The sequence below is a fragment of the Lissotriton vulgaris genome, chromosome 1_2, assembly GCF_964263255.1.
Source record: "Lissotriton vulgaris chromosome 1_2, aLisVul1.2, whole genome shotgun sequence".
NCBI classification, from domain to species: Eukaryota; Metazoa; Chordata; class Amphibia; order Caudata; family Salamandridae; genus Lissotriton; species Lissotriton vulgaris.
The window spans coordinates 61,332,365-61,350,806 of record NC_141686.1 but is presented as its reverse complement, the minus strand read 5'-3'; positions in this window follow the sequence as shown (position 1 = coordinate 61,350,806).

Genomic DNA, 18,442 nt, shown 5'->3' with positions numbered 1-18,442 from the left:
TTATATGCTAGGGCTCCTCTTAAATATTCCTGGATACCTTCAATCATGCCAGGGTGCTGTTCAAAATACAGTGGTCCCAGTTGTGGGCTCCTCTTAAATATTCCTGGATACCTTCAATCATGCCAGGGTGCTGTTCAATATACAGTGGTCCCAGTTGTGGGTGCCTTTAAATATTCCTGGATGCATTTGATATAGTCCAGGGGCTTCTCAATACACAGCAGTATCGTTTGTAAACGTCAAAAGGACTCTTATTTTGCCAGGCGTCCACGGTACTATATATAGCTCCTTCATCCACGCTGCTGAACTGACGACCAGAGGACTCTGCGTTTGACTAGGGTGGAAATTCGTCCCTAAGAGCCACCACGCATGGAGGAAAGAGGGGGAGGTGGAGGTGGCCCCACCCAGCAGACACAGCGCTATAGAACACTATCGTCCACCCCTTTATGTGGGACTCCCAAAGGGCTCTGCTTTTGCATGGGGGATCACATCCCCCTGAACAACCACACAAGAAGGAAGGAGGGGGAAAAGGAGGTGGGCCCCTCACAGCACCAACAATGATATATTGTAACACCCGTGGACGTGGCATGCCTGGTCCAAGGGTGGGCTCGGCCACACCTGGCAAAGCTAGGAAATGGTAGGGCATCTTCTTTTGAATCTCTCACACATATTAAGACATGATTAACATACTATGATTCTCCTTCACCTTTCACATGAATACTTCGCTATAAGGGTGGGTGACAAATTCCGCTTCGCCCTGCGGAGTTCCTGGAGTTATGCCCACTCCGCATTATGCTTGTGAAACCCTGCCACCAGCCGAAAGCCCATTAGGCTCCTCGAAAACAAAACAAAAAAGATGAGTAAAAATGCTGCAGAAAACGGCATCTTCAGCGAGATCGATGATCTGAACGAGGAAATAGAATTTCTGTTAAATAAAATAGTTTATGCAAAAAGAGCACGAAAGATAACAAAATGGTAGCTAAAATATTTTGGGGAAAAACATAAGGTACAAACTAAGTGTGCTTTAGTTACCAAGCTCCCCTCAATGGATATCTTTAACACCTGTAAAGTCCCCGTTGGTCTCGGCTACTACTATGATACAATAAAGCCAGCTTGTGTATTTTGAACCTAATTTACCCTCTTCTACAATTTGAGCTACACAATATTCTGAAGCTAAATTTAGCATCTCTGCCACAAGCTTCACAAAATCCCAATGGGAACGTGTTACCTTCCTCCCATTTGCCCAGTGAAGTATGCCGTTTGATCACTTCAATGAGAAATATGTGTGAACTTAGGAGAGAGGTAACCAGGCTGTCTGATTTGATGCTTAAGCATATACCAGAAGTAATTAAGGAAAGTGCCATTAAAGCGATGGGAAATATTTAATCACGCAGTTATCCTCCATCGGGGGCCGGGCGGAACATTGGACGCCCGCTTAAAGCAGGGTCTTAACCAACCAACCCACCCAAAAACAAGGAAGCACAGGAGACATTGACATGCACGCGGAATCTTCGAAAGGCCCTAAAAGCAAAATGGAGAGGAGACAAAGTACCACAGGGAGACGTCATTGCAACCCTCCAAGCCGCCTACAAGAAAAGCGTATGGGAGCAATGCACCAAACGAGCACAAGCTGCCTGGCTCAAAATCTTTTCCCTTCTCAAGGAAAAAAAAACACCCCCTTTTGGAAATATATTAACCAACTCAGCAACCATGGCCAGTCTAAGAAGAACAGAGTATCAGAGAGCTCATGGGTCAACTATGTTAAAGAGTTCTACAGCGGCAAGCAGGGCTCAACACAAGTCGATACACACAAAAAGAGACTCCTCCTAACGGACACATCTTTCATTATGAACGTGACTTTATGGGAAAACCAATTTTTCTTATTTCCCTATTTATAGGAATTTCATTTGTTCCTATATGTCACTGTGTCAAATTCATAGAAAAACCACACATCAGCTACCACCTTCAAACCCCACATTCCAAACAGTGAAAAAATGTGAGGAGAGAGAGAGAGCCCCTCACGGAAGAACCGCCACAAGGGGTTACTGGCTGATGATTACCAGTTTTACCCACTTATCATCATCGGTCTCTCTCTAACTTGTGAAAGGAAGAGGAAAGGAAAGAAAAGAAAGTGAAATCAATAAATAATTTCACTACTAAGGAGACACAAATAATAACTCCCACTTGTGCACACATCCACACAGACACCCCTCCTAACACAGCAAGTCAAGTGAACTTCAGTTTAGTCCTAGTGAATGTCATGAATGCCACTGTGGTATTTGGTATCTTTTCCGGTTAACACCGTGGTTTATACCATTCCTCTCTGTGTTATTTGTTAAACATCAGGTCTGGTGATGAGCTCTGTGAAACGTTGCTGTCTAATATTGACATCCGATAATAGCATTTGAAAGGGAGTGCTTTGATACAGTATAGATTGCAGTTGGCGGGATTCACTGATCCTAATATTTGTTTCCCTGGAGGTGTATGTGCATTGTTTAGCACTTTGGAACCTCATTAATCTGAGATATACTGATAAAAAGTTCTCTATTGTCCAGAATGTATCCTTTGTTAAATATTAACGGATGCGAGATTGTTCTATAATGCATTGAAAACGGGTAGAGTGCTATGTGGTTTACCACTCTCTAAGATGGCCGCCGTAATTTCGCGCCATACCGCCCCTCCTTCGTATACTGTTCAGCATGGAACGCGATTGGGGGAGTGACGAGTACGGCCGTTTAAATTACTATGGAATCCAGCGTTCGGAGTCGGTGCTCCTTAAATGCCGGTGGGACGCTGCAGCAGTAAGGTGGATCAGTGTGGCTGATGGTTGGCGGGCTCAGACGCGAATGTAGCGCGCCGTGATTGGGGTCAGAAGAGGATACTCGGGCTCTTAATTGATGGTCAGAGAATGGATAGGTGCATTTTCCTAGTGACTAAGCATGGGCGAATTTTGCGAATCTCGCGTTCGCAAATTTTGCGGATTTGCGAACTCGCAATCCGCAAAATCCGCGAATTCTCGCGAATTTGCGGATTTTTTTTTGTGTTCGCGCGGGTTTCTGCCAGTTCGCGAGGGTTTTGTACAATTTCGCAAACGCGAACTTACCTGTCGGGTCGCAAGTTTTGCGAACTTGTTGTTTCTACGTGTCCAGCCTGTTTGGGACACTCTTCTTCATCACTGCCACTCTCTGTCACCACTGCCACTCTCTGACTACTCATGCCACCCTCTGGCCCACCCATGCCACCCTCTGTTTCATCACCGCACCCTCTGGTTGTCCAGTGTACATTATTTTCGGCAAAGCAAAGCACACCTTCCCTGCCTCAAGTGACCTGAATTAATTTGGGGCTGATTAATGTGTCACAGAATATTTTTTTAGCTGGCACCTGCTTCCTTAGTGCTTCCTGATTAGTGATCTTTTGCACTTGCTAAGTGCTTTCATTGTTGCAAAATTAGTTACAACATCTGCCCTGCCCCAACTGACAATAATGAATTAGGGGCTGATTAATGTGTCACTGGATTTGAACTTCCAGCCTGGCTCCTGCTTGTCTGCCTTAGCTGTAATTCAGGACCTTTGTGTAACTATTCTGAGGGTCAGAGCAGGGTCACATAATAGTTGCAAGTAGGCAACTGAACTCTGGAGGGGCCCCTCAGGAAGCACTACAAGAAATGGCTACTAATGATGAGCTTGAACTTTTGAACCTGGTAAGTAGTTTCAGTTTTGCTAAAATCGTATTTCTGCAATTTAGCGCTTATTCGCGGGGCGCGAAGTTGAACTGGGAAGCCGCAAACTCACGCGAACAGTGCGAGCAAGCCATAAAATCCGCTGCTCGCGGATTTGCGGATTTTGCGGGAAATTCGCGAATCTCGCGGATTGCGAATTTACCGAAAATCCGCAAAATCCGCGAGCGGAACGGATTTTCCGCCCATGCTTACTAGTGACACCATGACTATTTTGAGCATGCAAAAACGAACGCATGAACGATATTAGTCCTTTAAGACTCTGTGAAAGCATAATCGCTTCATTCTGTAGCCTGTTTTTTTTTTATGTACATACTCACTTAAGCACTGTAGTGCACAGCTCTAAACTATGAGCAGTTTATTAATACTCACGGACTTACAGTCTGGCCAAACTGCCCTTTATGAATACATATCATATTTTTTATTAAGTAAGCGCTGTCATTTTAAATGTTTTCTACTCATCATTGTCTACCACTGCAGGGGTTGAACTGAAAAACACAGTGGAATGAGTGAAAGGACAAACCCCTGTGCGCCCTGATGAAGTTGCAAAATCATACAGCAACGAAACATGTTGGCAATTTAATAATAGGTTGGCTATAATAGAAACCAATTTTAGTTTGATAGGCTTGCAGCCCAGAATAAAAGTCAAAGTGCCCAGCAAGCTTTTCAATTTTAATGGTGAGAATTACACTTTTGGTTGATTTTGTTCACGAGAGGTGTCTGTGTGGATGTGTGCACAAGTGGGAGTTATTATTTGTGTCTCCTTAGTAGTGAAATTATTTATTGATTTCACTTTCTTTTCTTTCCTTTCCTCTTCCTTTCACGAGTGAGAGAGAGTTACCGATGATGATAAGTGGGTAAAACTGGTAATCATCAGCCAGTAACCCCTTGTGGCGGTTCTTCCGTGAGGGGCTCTCTCTCTCTCCTCACATTTTTTCACTGTTTGGAATGTGGGGTTTGAAGGTGGTAGCTGATGTGTGGTTTTTCTATGAATTTGACACAGTGACATATAGGAACAAATGAAATTCCTATAAATAGGGAAATAAGAACAATTGGTTTTCCCATAAAGTCACGTTCATAATGAAAGATGTGTCCGTTAGGAGGAGTCTCTTTTTGTGTGTATAGGCTTTTAGTGGGGGGCAGCCTCCTCCTTTCTTTCCCCCTGTGCTCCAAGTAGAGTGAGGCTCAACACAAGTCTCCAGAATTCAAATCATCAACATCTGCGGGAACCAGAAATTCTAGAAGCTGAAGTAATTAATACCATTAAACAAATTAGGAGCAACAGTGCACCGGGACCTAATGGAATACCCGCAGCAGCCAAAACGTTTGGGGAGGGCTCCTCACGCAGCTTTTTAACCATATCTTTCTCACAGCCACCATTCCATCTACATGCTAGTGATCAATACTGCATCCAATCCACAAAATGGGTACTCAAACAGGGCCAACTATCGGCTAATAGCTCTATTTGACATCGAAGCTAAGGTCTATGCCCTTATCCTACTGGCTGAACTGGAAACCTGGGCTACAGAAAGAAGCATCCTTTCCATACCCAGTCAGGATTCAGATCAGACTGTTCACCAACAGACAACATAATAGCACTATCATACTATCATGGAGAGCCACTCAGGACAAACAGCTCCCTCTATTCTGCTGCTTTGTGGATTACAGCGCAGCGTTTGACAGAGTTGACTTGGGAACTTCATGGCACAAACGTAATTCCTGGATGATATCCCCCAAACTTCTTACAACATTATTCTCATTTCATCAGGAGACGTGGGTGAGGATCCAACCCAGAAGTATGACAGTATCTTCAAAAATCTAATGAAAAAAGGCCCTAAAACAAGGCTGTTTACTAGTTCCACTGCTTTTAATCTTTACTCTGCCGATATGCCAAAATCCCTGGTAGGAACCATCCGGGTTGCCTCAAAACTCAGGGGCTCACGTCTGCCGACCATGCAATATGCTGATGACATCATCGTCATGGACTAAACAAGAACAGGTCTAAAAGAGCCCTTAATGCCCTCAACATGTGTAATACGACAAATAAACCTCTGGTGAACTAGTCAAAAACCAAAGTAATGGTTTTCTGCAACCACCCGAGAGAGAAATCTATGCTTTGATTAATAGGCAGAGTGCAAATTGCAACCTGTACCAGCTACAACTATCTGGGAGTATTGTACAGTAAAAGGGCCAACCAAGTGTCCCACCTCAGGTCTAGGGGAGCCGGGGTCATATATAGCCTGCGATGCCTAAACCACCAATTGCACAGCCAAACAGCTGAGCCAATACTAAATTTCCTACGTGCCAAATTGCTGCCAGCACTGTCCTACAGACACCTAGCCTTTCCAGGAAAAACTTGCCCATGTCTTACGAACTATTAAATAACTGCCTGAAAGAAAATATTCTCCTTTCCCAGGCTGAGGCTGGAGCTCGGTTTGGCAAGTGCAGACCTTCACTGTTTTAGTGACTTAGTGAAATAGTTCATCCTTATCCTGCACACTCCAGCCCAATCCCTGAAAGCACAATTACAATGTATATTTGCCGATGAGCACTACCCTTGGCACTCACAGCTGCACTTAGCAACCGGCACACTAAAGATCGAAATAACAAACCTGTCTAATGTTATGTTATGTTATGTTAGCCAGTATTTGTAAAGCACACGGCTACTACATGGAGTGTCCCGGCGCTAAATCTCAAAAACCTGACAACACAGAGCCACACATGCCACACCTGGAAACTATAGTTTGAAAAGCCAGGTTTTGAGTTGTCTCCTGAAAGCGAGGAGATTCTCGCACAAAGTCTGAGAGTAATGGGCAGGCCATTCCAGAGTCGAGACGCCACCACTTGAAAGGATCTGCCTCCAATCCAGGAGGGCCGTATCTTCGGGGTGATGTCAAACACTTGGTGGAAGACCTCAAGGTTCGACCTTTAATATAGTGCTGGAATCTTTCCTCAAGGTATGGGGCACCTATCTTATGGAAGGCTTTAAAAACAAGCACCAACCCTTTAAAATGAATCCTCTTCCATACCGGGAGCCAGTGTAGGGAGGCCAGAAGAGGGGACGTATGTGTTCTAGGCCCGGCCAGAAAAATGACTCTTGCTGCCACATTCTGAATCACCTGTCGGCGGCAGAGTAAGCAATCAGGGAGGTCAAGAAACAATGCATTAACATAGTCCAGTCTAGACGACACACCAGGGCCTGGACTACCTTCTTCCTATGGGAGACCGGAAGCAAGGGGAGAAAATTCCTTGACATTCACAGAATTCCAAAACAGGTCCCGGCCACTGATTAAATTGGCGCCGTCATAGAAAGAGTCATCAAATTTGACCCCCCGATTTTTCACTACGTTGACGGACATAGTGGGCGGGTCCATGTCTTGTGGCCACCAGTTGTGCCATGCTGCACCGGGATGAGAGCCAAAGAGCATGATCTCTGATTTTTCAGAGTTACACTTTAGTTGAAAGTGCCTAAGCAAAGAAAACACTTCAAACAGACAGGTTTTGATCTCATTCCCATTTAACTCAGTACCCCTCTCACAGGTAAACCGCAATTGTGTATCATACAATATGTTTCTCGGCTACAAGCGCAAGAGGGGCCATTTATGAGTTGAACAACGTTGACCTCAGAATAGAGCCCTGTGGTATCCCCGACCTTCATGGGGGAATAGGAGCCGAGAAAGGCAGGGAACAAATAGTTTGCTGTCGGTCCTATAAGAAGGAACCAAACCATGTGAGTACCGTGCCTCCGATACCACCCTCTTCAAGGCTTCTAAGTAGTCCATTGTGGGAGACAGTATTGAAGGACGCAGAGAGGTTCAGCAACACCAGAACCGCCCTTCCCCCTTTGAGCAGTGTGATTTTAATGGTCTCAGCTACTTCTAAAAGGGCTGTTTCAGTGCTATAATTAGCTCTGAAAATCGACTGGCTAGAGTGCAAAAGATGATTGGCCTCCACGTAATCAGTAAGGGCTGAGTTGACATATCGAAATATGGGCCTGTATTTGCAAGCTATCGAAGGATCGGCTGTGGCTTCTTTTTAAAAGTGGAAGACTTTTTGCATCCTTCCAAGTTTTAGGCATTTGCCCCACCTGCATAGCAGTATTTATAACTGAGTTAACTACAAGGTTAATCACCTCTGCAATAGAAGACAAAACTTTGGCAGGACAGGGGTCTGTAGGGGAGCCGGATTTGAGGGTCTTCATTATGGCAAGGGATTTCTCCAAGGAAATGGGCGAAAACTGTGTAAGGGAAGGATTGGGGTTTCCGCTGCCAGTAGGGGCCAGCCACATGTCTTTTGCTACTAATGAAGCTTAGGCTAGAAAAGAATCTTGGATTATTTTAATCTTGTCCTGAAAGAAACAAGCCATCTGATTAGTCCATTCATTGCTGGGGACAAAATGGCTGCTGATGGCTGCAGGGGATGAGAAGTCTTTTACAATGTTAAAGAGCTCTCTACTTTTATTCCCCGCCTGCGCAATTTAGGTGGTCAAAAAGAGCTTCTTTCCCTCCAGAACTTTCCTGTAGTGCACTTTCAAAACCTGTTTATGAACAGGTTTATCCACAGGGTTATAGTCAATTCACCACTCTCTTTCCTGCCTTAGGAGTAATCAGTAAACAGTCTATATGGCCGGGATGCCTGTCACCCCCTCCCAACACAATCCCCAAGGATGGGAAGACGGACACAGTTCTTGAACTTTTGGAAGGCGGGAGGGAGTTACCCTCCCGGCCGTATTTATTAAAATATGAAACAAAATTAAAACATTAAAATAACAGTTCCATATCATGTACAATTTTTCATTTATGACATTACGATGCAGACACGCGTATTGGCTAACCTTAACAAATCTCTAATACAAAGGTTCTCCTAGCCGAGTCTAGACATCCTGTAAATGCATACTTTCTAAATAAAAATTGTACATCCTAACATTACGGGCCAACGGCAAGGTCGTAACCGGTGTCAGATCCCTACTCCAGAACTCCCCCCTCACTTGTGAGGGGCGGGCGCACAGAGGACTGTACCTCTGTGCCAACTTCCAATTTCCCTTGTCTTAGCGGGGGCCCCTTATTTAACTCAACGCCATCTTAGTGGTCGTCTGAGGACTCGTGTGAGGTGTCTAGAAGGTAGCGTAGACCCCCCTCCCACCCCACACTGCTTACCACATCCGCCGTCGCGGATGTCCTGGCCCCGGGAAATTCGTAAGAGGGGCACGTAGCCGCCTCCTCCCCTGGGAGGGGCCTATGACCGCCTTCCCTTTCGGCGGCCCCATACTTCGAGGGTGCCGCCTCCCCGTGTGAGGGGCCAATGGCCGCCTCCCCCCGGGCGCTCCCATCCATAATGGGTGGCGCCCCACCTCTAGGGATCTTGAAATTACTGCTCACCGATCATGACCTTACCGCCCGACCAAAATAAATACAACGTTTTGAACCTAATGAAGAACGGAAAAGCAGTTAAACTGGACATTTGCGATATAACCTTTATCTACACATGTAACACATATTTAAACTAGACTGTGATACTCCGCCTAATTTGAGTGAGAAAACATGCTATGAAGCAAATCATTTTATTGCATCAAAAAACAATCCAAACTTTATTACACATAAAAACCTGGAAAAAAAGAGATATTATCACCGCAAATCAACTGAATTGCAATACTAATCGTTGCCATAAGGGGCTGGTGGGTGGGTCAAAATTGGCTCCTTGTTCCGTCGAGGGCTCACGTGCAACAAGGAGGTGCAGCTTCCAAGCACAGGAACAAGAGGATGCTTCCTTGGATTGTTGCTCCTTTTATCCTTCTTCGGGAGGGCGTGTACCCTCCTCCGGTCTGCCTACAGGGCGTGGCCAACGGTGTAGGTGTCTAGGACAACCCCTCTTGGGCGGGAAAAAGGCGCGCCCCGGCTACGCCGCTTCGGGCATACCAGCCGAGACACGCCTCCCGCCCAAAATGGTTTCCCGGGGGGATCCGGGCCCCCTACCATACGTTCGGGGGGACCGAGTGGTCGCCCCTTTCCATATGGCCGGGATGCCTGTCACCCCCTCCCAACACAATCCCCAAGGATGGGAAGACGGACACAGTTCTTGAACTTTTGGAAGGCGGGAGGGAGTTACCCTCCCGGCCGTATTTATTAAAATATGAAACAAATTTAAAACATTAAAATAACAGTTCCATATCATGTACAATTTTTCATTTATGACATTACGATGCAGACACGCGTATTGGCTAACCTTAACAAATCTCTAATACAAAGGTTCTCCTAGCCGAGTCTAGACATCCTGTAAATGCATACTTTCTAAATAAAAATTGTACATCCTAACATTACGGGCCAACGGCAAGGTCGTAACCGGTGTCAGATCCCTACTCCAGAACTCCCCCCTCACTTGTGAGGGGCGGGCGCACAGAGGACTGTACCTCTGTGCCAACTTCCAATTTCCCTTGTCTTAGCGGGGGCCCCTTATTTAACTCGACGCCATCTTAGTGGTCGTCCGAGGACTCGTGTGAGGTGTCTAGAAGGTAGCGTAGACCCCCTTCCCACCCCACACTGCTTACCACATCTGCCGTCGCGGATGTCCTGGCCCCGGGAAATTCGTAAGAGGGGCACGTAGCCGCCTCCTCCCCTGGGAGGGGCCTATGACCGCCTTCCCTTTCGGCGGCCCCATACTTCGAGGGTGCCGCCTCCCCGTGTGAGGGGCCAATGGCCGCCTCCCCCCGGGCGCTCCCATCCATAATGGGTGGCGCCCCACCTCTAGGGATCTTGAAATTACTGCTCACCGATCATGACCTTACCGCCACAGGCCGGATAGTTGACCGGCTATCCGGACCCCCCACAAACTCCTACTAAAGGTCATGGATTTACAAACCCCTTAACCAAGCTAGGAAGTCTCCTATGAGTAAGACATTCCCCTCCCGGGACAAATGGACCCCATCTTCGAGATACATGTGATCCCCCCGAATACATCCATGCGGAATACAATGCAACTGACCTGAGCGAAACAACCTACCAAGTTTGTTATTGACTTTCTTCACTGAATGATTCAAAGCGGTCACAGAGAGGGCCCCCCGCCACACCTTCCTGGGAATCATGTGTGACCATGCTATCGTGCACCCTGGGACCCTTCTTGCCAACCAACTAACAGTGGATAGAATTCGCTCGAGTAGTACTCGTCGACCAATGGTCACCAAATCATTGCCTCCCAGGTGTACTATGATTACAGACGGCGGTGACCTCGTCCGCCCTAACAGTCCCTCAATAAAACATTGAAATTGGTCAATACAGAGCCCGCCCCTTCCGTGGAAGGTCACCCTGTACCCGTATTCCCCAGCCACGTGAATCATGTCACCTGCTTTGAATACGTCCCCGGCACGTCTCACGTATGAGTGGTCAACGACCCACACCACTCTTTCCTCAGCCGGTGATCTTTGCCCGCTGGTCCCCAGGTGTCGGGTCAACTGCACAGTCCGCCCCGCATAGCCTGCTCGCAAAACTGTAAACCAAACAGAAGACAAGAAGCGTGAGTGCATGACATTGGCTTCACAACATGTGCAACCGCACATACCTTTTATAACAGTTCGAGGACCAACGTCCCAATTGTTTCACCTTTTCCACACTCAGACCCCTGGCTGTAGCCTCTGTAGCAGCCCCTATCCGAAAGGAATGGGTCCCAAAATCGCTCGGGTCCAAGCCCGCTGCCGCGATTGCCATTGTTAACACCCGCTGAAACTGAAACCTAGTCAGTGGGGTGGCGTCGTTGTGTCTCAGCAAGCTTCCCCCCCATGATACCGCCCTTTGCGCTAAATATTCCTCCACGCATTTCACTGGGCACATGGGGGACCCCCGCACGCGCTGGACAACAACACTGTCCCCGATAGCTCCCTGATCGGTTTTGGACCTGGCTATTGTGATTACCATTGAATCACCCTTGATCAGAATGTGTTCTCGACACAGACCTCCCCCCTTTATCCTGCTTATTCCTCGCCACCAGCTCGCTCACCCGCATAGCCCCATGGAATGCTAATGCAAAAGCGGCCCGGAACAGCACTGCCTCTGACTGGGATGAACATGTCGCAGGGAGTACGGACATTAACAGGGACAACCTTTCTAGCCCAATCGGGCGCCTCTCGTCCACTCTACGACCCTCGAGGCGTTGCCACCCACGCAGTGCCTTCTTTACCAGAAAGGACGATGTGGGGTCCTTGATGCCATGCGCCTGCGCCATGAAGGCAATGGCGGCCCGGTGCCTATTGGCCAATGCCGCTGATCGGCCTGCCTGGTGGAGTGACACTAGAAACTTCAGGACATACTCCTCCTGCCCCCAATGATCCCCTCTTGCTGGACCCAAAAATGACCAATAGGAACGGAACGCTCCTTCGTATGCCTTTGTCCTGGGGGCTAGACTTGCTCCCACGAGGTCCTGTAATCCGGGGCACCGAGTAACCAGAGAGCTTCAGGAAATGGTGCCGCCACCAAGTCCGTGGAAGGTAGATAACCCCTGAAGGCCTGCATGTGGGAACGAGAGAGTGCATCAGCCGCCTGGTTCAGTACACCCGGCACGTGTCTTGCCCTAAACTGGACGTTCAGTCTCATACACAGTAGTACAATTTCCTTCAGTAATCTCAATATCCACTTGCAGCGTGCTGCCTGATTATTTATACATTCGACCACGGTCATGTTGTCGGACCAAAACACCACTGTGCGATCACGAAACCCATCTGGCCATGCATTCAAGGCCACAAAAATGGGGAACAGCTCAAGAAACCCAATGTTACCTGTGAGCCCACTGTCGTGCCACCACGTCGGCCATGTTTGTGCCGACCATTGAATACCGAAGATGGCGCCAAATCCCACACTCCCCGCCGAGTCGGTCCATAACCCCAGCTCCTCTGAGGAAGCTGGTGGCTTGCTCCACACCACTCGACCGTTGAAGTCCGCCAGAAATGCCAACCATATGCGCATATCCTGGCGAACCTCTGCCGACAGTCTCGTGCGGTGGTGCCCCTCCTTGAGACCGACCATGGCTTGTGCAATAGAGCGGGAAAAGGGGCGAGCCAGTGGTATCACTCTAAGGGCAAAGTTAAGCTGTCCCACAGTTTGCTGTAACTGATGGAGAGTTACTTTCTCTTTGCTAATGCATAGTTCTAGAGAAGCCCTGAACCTCACCACTTTTTCTTTGGGCAGACGGAAGCATCCCTTCACAGAATCGAGCTCAATTCCAAGAAACTCGAGTGAAGTCGATGGCCCCACCGTCTTCCCTGGTGCCAATGGCACACCAAACTGCTTCATGAGCGTGCAAAATTCCAGTAAAGCCTGTGCACATTTCGTGTCACCGGCTGGCCCCAAGAACAGGAAATCGTCTAGGTAGTGCATAACCTGGGCATAGCCCGTGGCCCTGGTGAATGCCCATTGCAAAAAACAACTGAATTTCTCAAAATAAGAACAAGAGATGGAGCAACCCATTGGCATACATCTATCCATGTAATAGCGTCCTTGAAAAACAAAACCTAACAGACGCTGATCCTGTGGGTGTACCGGGAGCAGCCGGAACGCTGACTCAATATCCGATTTAGCCATCAGCGCTCCAGGCCCCAGGCGATTCAACATGGCTACGGCCTCATCAAATGATGCGTACCGTACTGTACAGATTCCTGGATCAATCGCATCATTTACCGAAAGACCCCTAGGAGCCGATAAGTTATGAATTAACCTAAACTCACCTGGGTCCTTCTTGGGAACTACACCCAGTGGTGAACACACGAAATCATTGACTGGCGGGTGCCTATATGGGCCAGCAACCCGGCCAAGGGCAACCTCTTTTGCAATCTTACTTTCCACCACCGTCGTATGCTGCTGAACCGACAGTTGGTTTTTACACCGTGATTCCCCCCGAAAATCCCCCGCCGGGATGTGGAAACCATACGAGAAGCCGTCTCGCAACACCCCAGCGGAGACATGATCAGGGTATTCATTCAGCCAGGGGATCATTGCCATGATGTCCACGGGGGTAGGTAGCGGTGCCCCTTGGTCGACATTAGACCTGTTTGGCCCCTCCTCTACCCCCTGTATCACCATTCTTGGCTCTGCACGAACTCTCAGGGTGTGAAAAGTGTCCGCACCCCGCACACTCATGCCTGAATTTACATGTCCCTTGTGGCCTCGTTTACCTGCCTCTGTTAAAGCTCCAACAGACCCCTTTTCTACCCCCGCTCCCACCACTCCTTGGTTGGTGATCACTAGTGGTGCCCGCTCGAAAGGGCGCCGCCGAATAATGGCGGGAGGACTCCGACCCATTCCCGCCAAGCGAAGACGACTTCGTCGTGCCCGGCAGGAGCTGTTTCTGCCAAGAGATGGAGTCGAAACAATCCCACGTCAGGGATGAGTCGTGCTCCTTGGCCTTGCGAAACTTACTATCATAACCCAACCATTGATTGCCTTCATAAGTTTCATAGAAATCCATTATACGTGTCTGGTAGCAAGCCAATTCAGTCAACACCTCAGGCTTACGTTCCCCCATGATCGCAGTGAACATTGCAAATGCCCTGGCCCAATTAGAGATCGTCTCATCCACCCTGAATCCCGCTATTTTTGCACGCCATACGCTCGGGTGCAGCAAATCCTTCTGACTTTTAACATGCTCCACCTCGTGGTGGTCAGTCAAGAGAGAAAACATATTCACATATTTATCAGCCCAAATCAATTCTTTTGTGGCCAGCGGGATATGTTGGACCACCCTTTCCGTTCTCGAGGGTAACGATCCCTCCCTTGCCATTGGCAACGGCTGCTTACCCGAATCGGTAGCTGGTCCTGCTGCTGTTCCAACGCCAGACGCCGGTCGTTCCGAGGGAACCTGAGGGGAAACAAGAGGGAGATTCGCCTTCGCAGCATCTCTTGATTGCCGCAACTGCTTCATTAGTAGCTTGGCCTCTTCGGCCGTGTCTCCTGGCGCCGTAGCGCCCTCGGTATTTTTTCCCAGCCATGCGGCTAACTGGGCGGCCTACTCCGGAGGCATATCCCCCTCATTATTAGGCGTGACTACAACAGGGATTGGTTGTCCCGCGTCCGGGATCGGAACCGGGGCCTCAACAGGACTAACCGGGCTTGCCGGGGGTGACTCGGGAACTGGGGCCTCCCGCCCTGTCGCACTATTCCTGGCCCTTTTACCTCTCCCATTGGGGACTACTCCCGGCAATGCTGGTCCGATGACTTTCTTCGGCCTGCCCGTATTGTTCATTGCCGCCATCTGTTTTTTCATGCTCGCCATATCTTTCATCAGCATGCGAAGCATCTGTTCGGTTCCAGCCTTCTTTCCGACCTTCTTGCCAGGCATCGTTGTCGGATATTCGAACCTTGCTGCTCGACGAGGTCCTGGATCCAAAGATTCCGAGTTGCTGAAAGAGAAACACAAAAATTACAAGTTCTCAAAATTGGCTCCTTGTTCCGTCGAGGGCTCACGTGCAACGAGGAGGTGCAGCTTCCAAGCACAGGAACAAGAGGATGCTTCCTTGGATTGTTGCTCCTTTTATCCTTCTTCGGAAGGGCGTGTACCCTCCTCCGGTCTGCCTACAGGGCGTGGCCAACGGTGTAGGTGTCTAGGACAACCCCTCTTGGGCGGGAAAAAGGCGCGCCCCGGCTACGCCGCTTCGGGCATACCAGCCGAGACACGCCTCCCGCCCAAAATGGTTTCCCGGGGGGATCCGGGCCCCCTACCATACGTTCGGGGGGACCGAGTGGTCGCCCCTTTCCAAAATTGCTCGCTCGAGGTTTACCCTGTGCTTGGGGGAGCCCCCCCTCCCGGCTCATTTGAAAGCTAAGGAGATAGTGGTCCGACCAAGCTATGGGGGCACATCCATGTCGATCTGGGAAGAGAAAAAAACCTGATCCAGGTTAGCCCCTTTACATGAGTGGGAAGGTGGACATGTTAAGTATGTCAAAACATTCACTGAACCGCCTAGACTCCAGTTCCCTGGGGATATCCATGTGGATATTGAAGTCGCCTAGAACTAGGCAGTGACTATATCAGGCCACATTAGGGGCGATGGCTCGATTGATAGTTTCCAAGAACTTTCCAGCTGGCCCAGGCGGGCGATAAATGACAGCCCCGCTATGGACTGATGGGGGGAAACAGTAAGTAAAAAGCCCAGGCTCTCAGCCCCCTCTATCTCTGCCATCAGCAGAGGCAAACAGCTGAGGGATCTTCTATCAATCAATCAATCAAGAGTATTTGTAAAGCACGCTACTCACCCGCTAGGGTCTCAAGGCGCTGGGGGGGGGATGGGAGGGGGGACTGCTCGAAAAGCCAGGTCTTGAGTTGCTTCCTGAAAGAGAGATGGTCCTGGGTGAGTCGTAGGTGGCTGGGGAGGGTGTTCCAGGTCTTGGCCGCCATGCAGGTGAAGGATCTTCCTCCGGTGGTGGTTCTGCAGATCCGTGGGATGGTGGCGAGGGCGAGGCTGGCGGGTTGGCGTGTAAACGTGAGGCGGTTGTTGAGGTATTCGGGGCCCAGGTCGTGGAGAGCCTTGTGTGCGTGGGTGAGGAGTCTGAACGTGATCCTTTTGCTGACGGGGAGCCAGTGCAGGTCCCTCAGGTGGGCTGAGATGTGGCTGTGTCGTGGGATGTCCAAGACGAGTCGTGCTGAGGCGTTCTGTAGGCGCTGGAGTCTTTTCTGTAGTTTGGCGGTGGTCCCAGCGTAGAAGGCGTTCCCGTAGTCCAGATGGCTGATGACGAGGGCCTGGGTACCGTTTTCCTGGTTCCACTGGGGATCCAGCGGAAGATCTTACGGAGCATGTGGAGTGTGTTGAAGCAGGAGGAGGTAACGGCGTTAACTTGCCTGGCCATCGTGAGGGAGGAGTCAAGGATGAAGCCCAGGTTGCGTGCGTGGTCCGTGGGCTTGGGTGGGGGGCCCAGAGCAGGGGGCCACCAGGAGCCGTCCCGAGCGGAGATGGATGGGCCGAGGATGAGGATTTCCGTCTTGTCTGAGTTCAGTTTCAGGCGGCTGAGCTTCATCCAGTCTGCGATGTCTTTCATTCCGTCCTGGAAGCTGGCTCTGGCGTAGGTGGGGTCGTTGGTGAGGGAGAGGATCAGTTGGGTATCGTAGGAGATGATGTTGAGGTTGTGCTTGCGTGTGATGGCTGCGAGGGGGCTCATGTAGACGTTGAAGAGGGTGGGGCTGAGCGAGGAGCCTTGAGGTACGCCGCAGATGATATTGGTTGCTTCTGCGAGGAAGGGCGGGAGACAGACTCTTTGGGTTCTGTCGGAGAGGAAGGAGGTGATCCATTCCAGGGCCTTTCCTTGGATCCCGGCGTGGCGGAGGCGGGTTGTCAGGGTGCGGTGGCAGATCGTGTCAAACACAGCCGAAAGGTCGAGCAGGATGAGGGCGGCGGTTTCTCCGTTGTCCAGCAGGGTCCGGATGTCATCGGTGGCCGCGATGAGGGCGGTCTTGGTGCTGTGGTTCGCTCGGAATCCGGACTGCGATGGGTCAAGGGAGCCATTCGTCTCCAGGAAAGCTGTTTGTTGACGGTTTTCTCGATGACTTTTGCAGGGAAGGGGGGGAGCTAGATGGGGCGGAAGTTCTTGAGGTCTGAGGGGTCTGCGGTGGGTTTCTTCAGGAGGGCGCTGATCTCTGCGTGCTTCCAGCTCTCCGGGAAGGTGGCAGATATGAAGGAGTTGTTGATGATGTCCCAAAGTATGGGTGCGATGATGGAGTCGGCTTTGTTGAAGATGTGGTGTGGGCAGGGATCGGCTGGGGAGCCTGAGTGGATGGTGTTCATCATGAGGGTGGTATCTTCCGTGCTGACCTGAGTCCAGGCGCACATGGTAGTGGTGGGGGGTGTAGGTTCGGTGGTGGGGTACGTGTTCTGAGTGCCGAAGCTGTTGTGTATGTTGACGATCTTACGGTGAAAAAAGGTGGCCAGAGAGTCTTGAGAAGGCGTGATGTCATTGTCGCTCGCGTTGGGGTTGGAGAGCTCTTTCACGACGTTGAAGAGTTCCTTGCTGTTGTGGGTGTTATTGTCCAGTTGTTTTCTGAAGGATGACCTTTTGGTGGTGCGGATCAGCTGGTGGTGTTTGCGGGTGGCGTTCTTGAGGGCTGTCATGTTATCCGTTTACTGGTTGTGCCGCCAGGCTTTCTCGAAGTCACGGCAGGATTTCTTGGAGTCTTTGAGATCGTTGGTGAACCACGCGGCTTTCTTGCTGTTGAGGTTGCTGGGAGGGTTTTTCAGTGGAGCAAGGGTGTCGGCGCAGTCCGTGATCCGCTGTGTGAGGTTGCGGGCTCCTTCGTTGGGGTCCGTGGTGTTGGTGGGAGAGTTTAGGCGCAAGGAGGTGGTGAGTTGGTCGGTGGTGATCTTGCTCCAGCATCTTAGGGTGGTTTGTTGAGGGTGGTGGTGGGTCGTTGTTTTCCTGAAGTTGAAGTGTACGCAGCTGTGGTCGGTCCAGTGGAGCTCGGTGGTGTTGCTGAAGGAGATGTGGTCGCTGGAGGAGGAGGAGAAGACAGGGTCGAGCGTGTGGCCGGCGTAATGGGAGGGGGTGTTGACCAGTTGCTTGAATCCGAGGTTGGCGAGGTTGTCTAGTAGGGCGGTGGTGTTGTTGTCCTGGTCGTTCTCCAGGTGGAAGTTGAGGTCTCCTAGGAGGATGTAGTCGGGGGAGGCGAGGGCGAGCGGGCTGATGAAGTCTGCGATGGCCTCGTTGAAGTGTGAGCGTGGTCCCGGGGGTCTGTAGATGAGGGTTC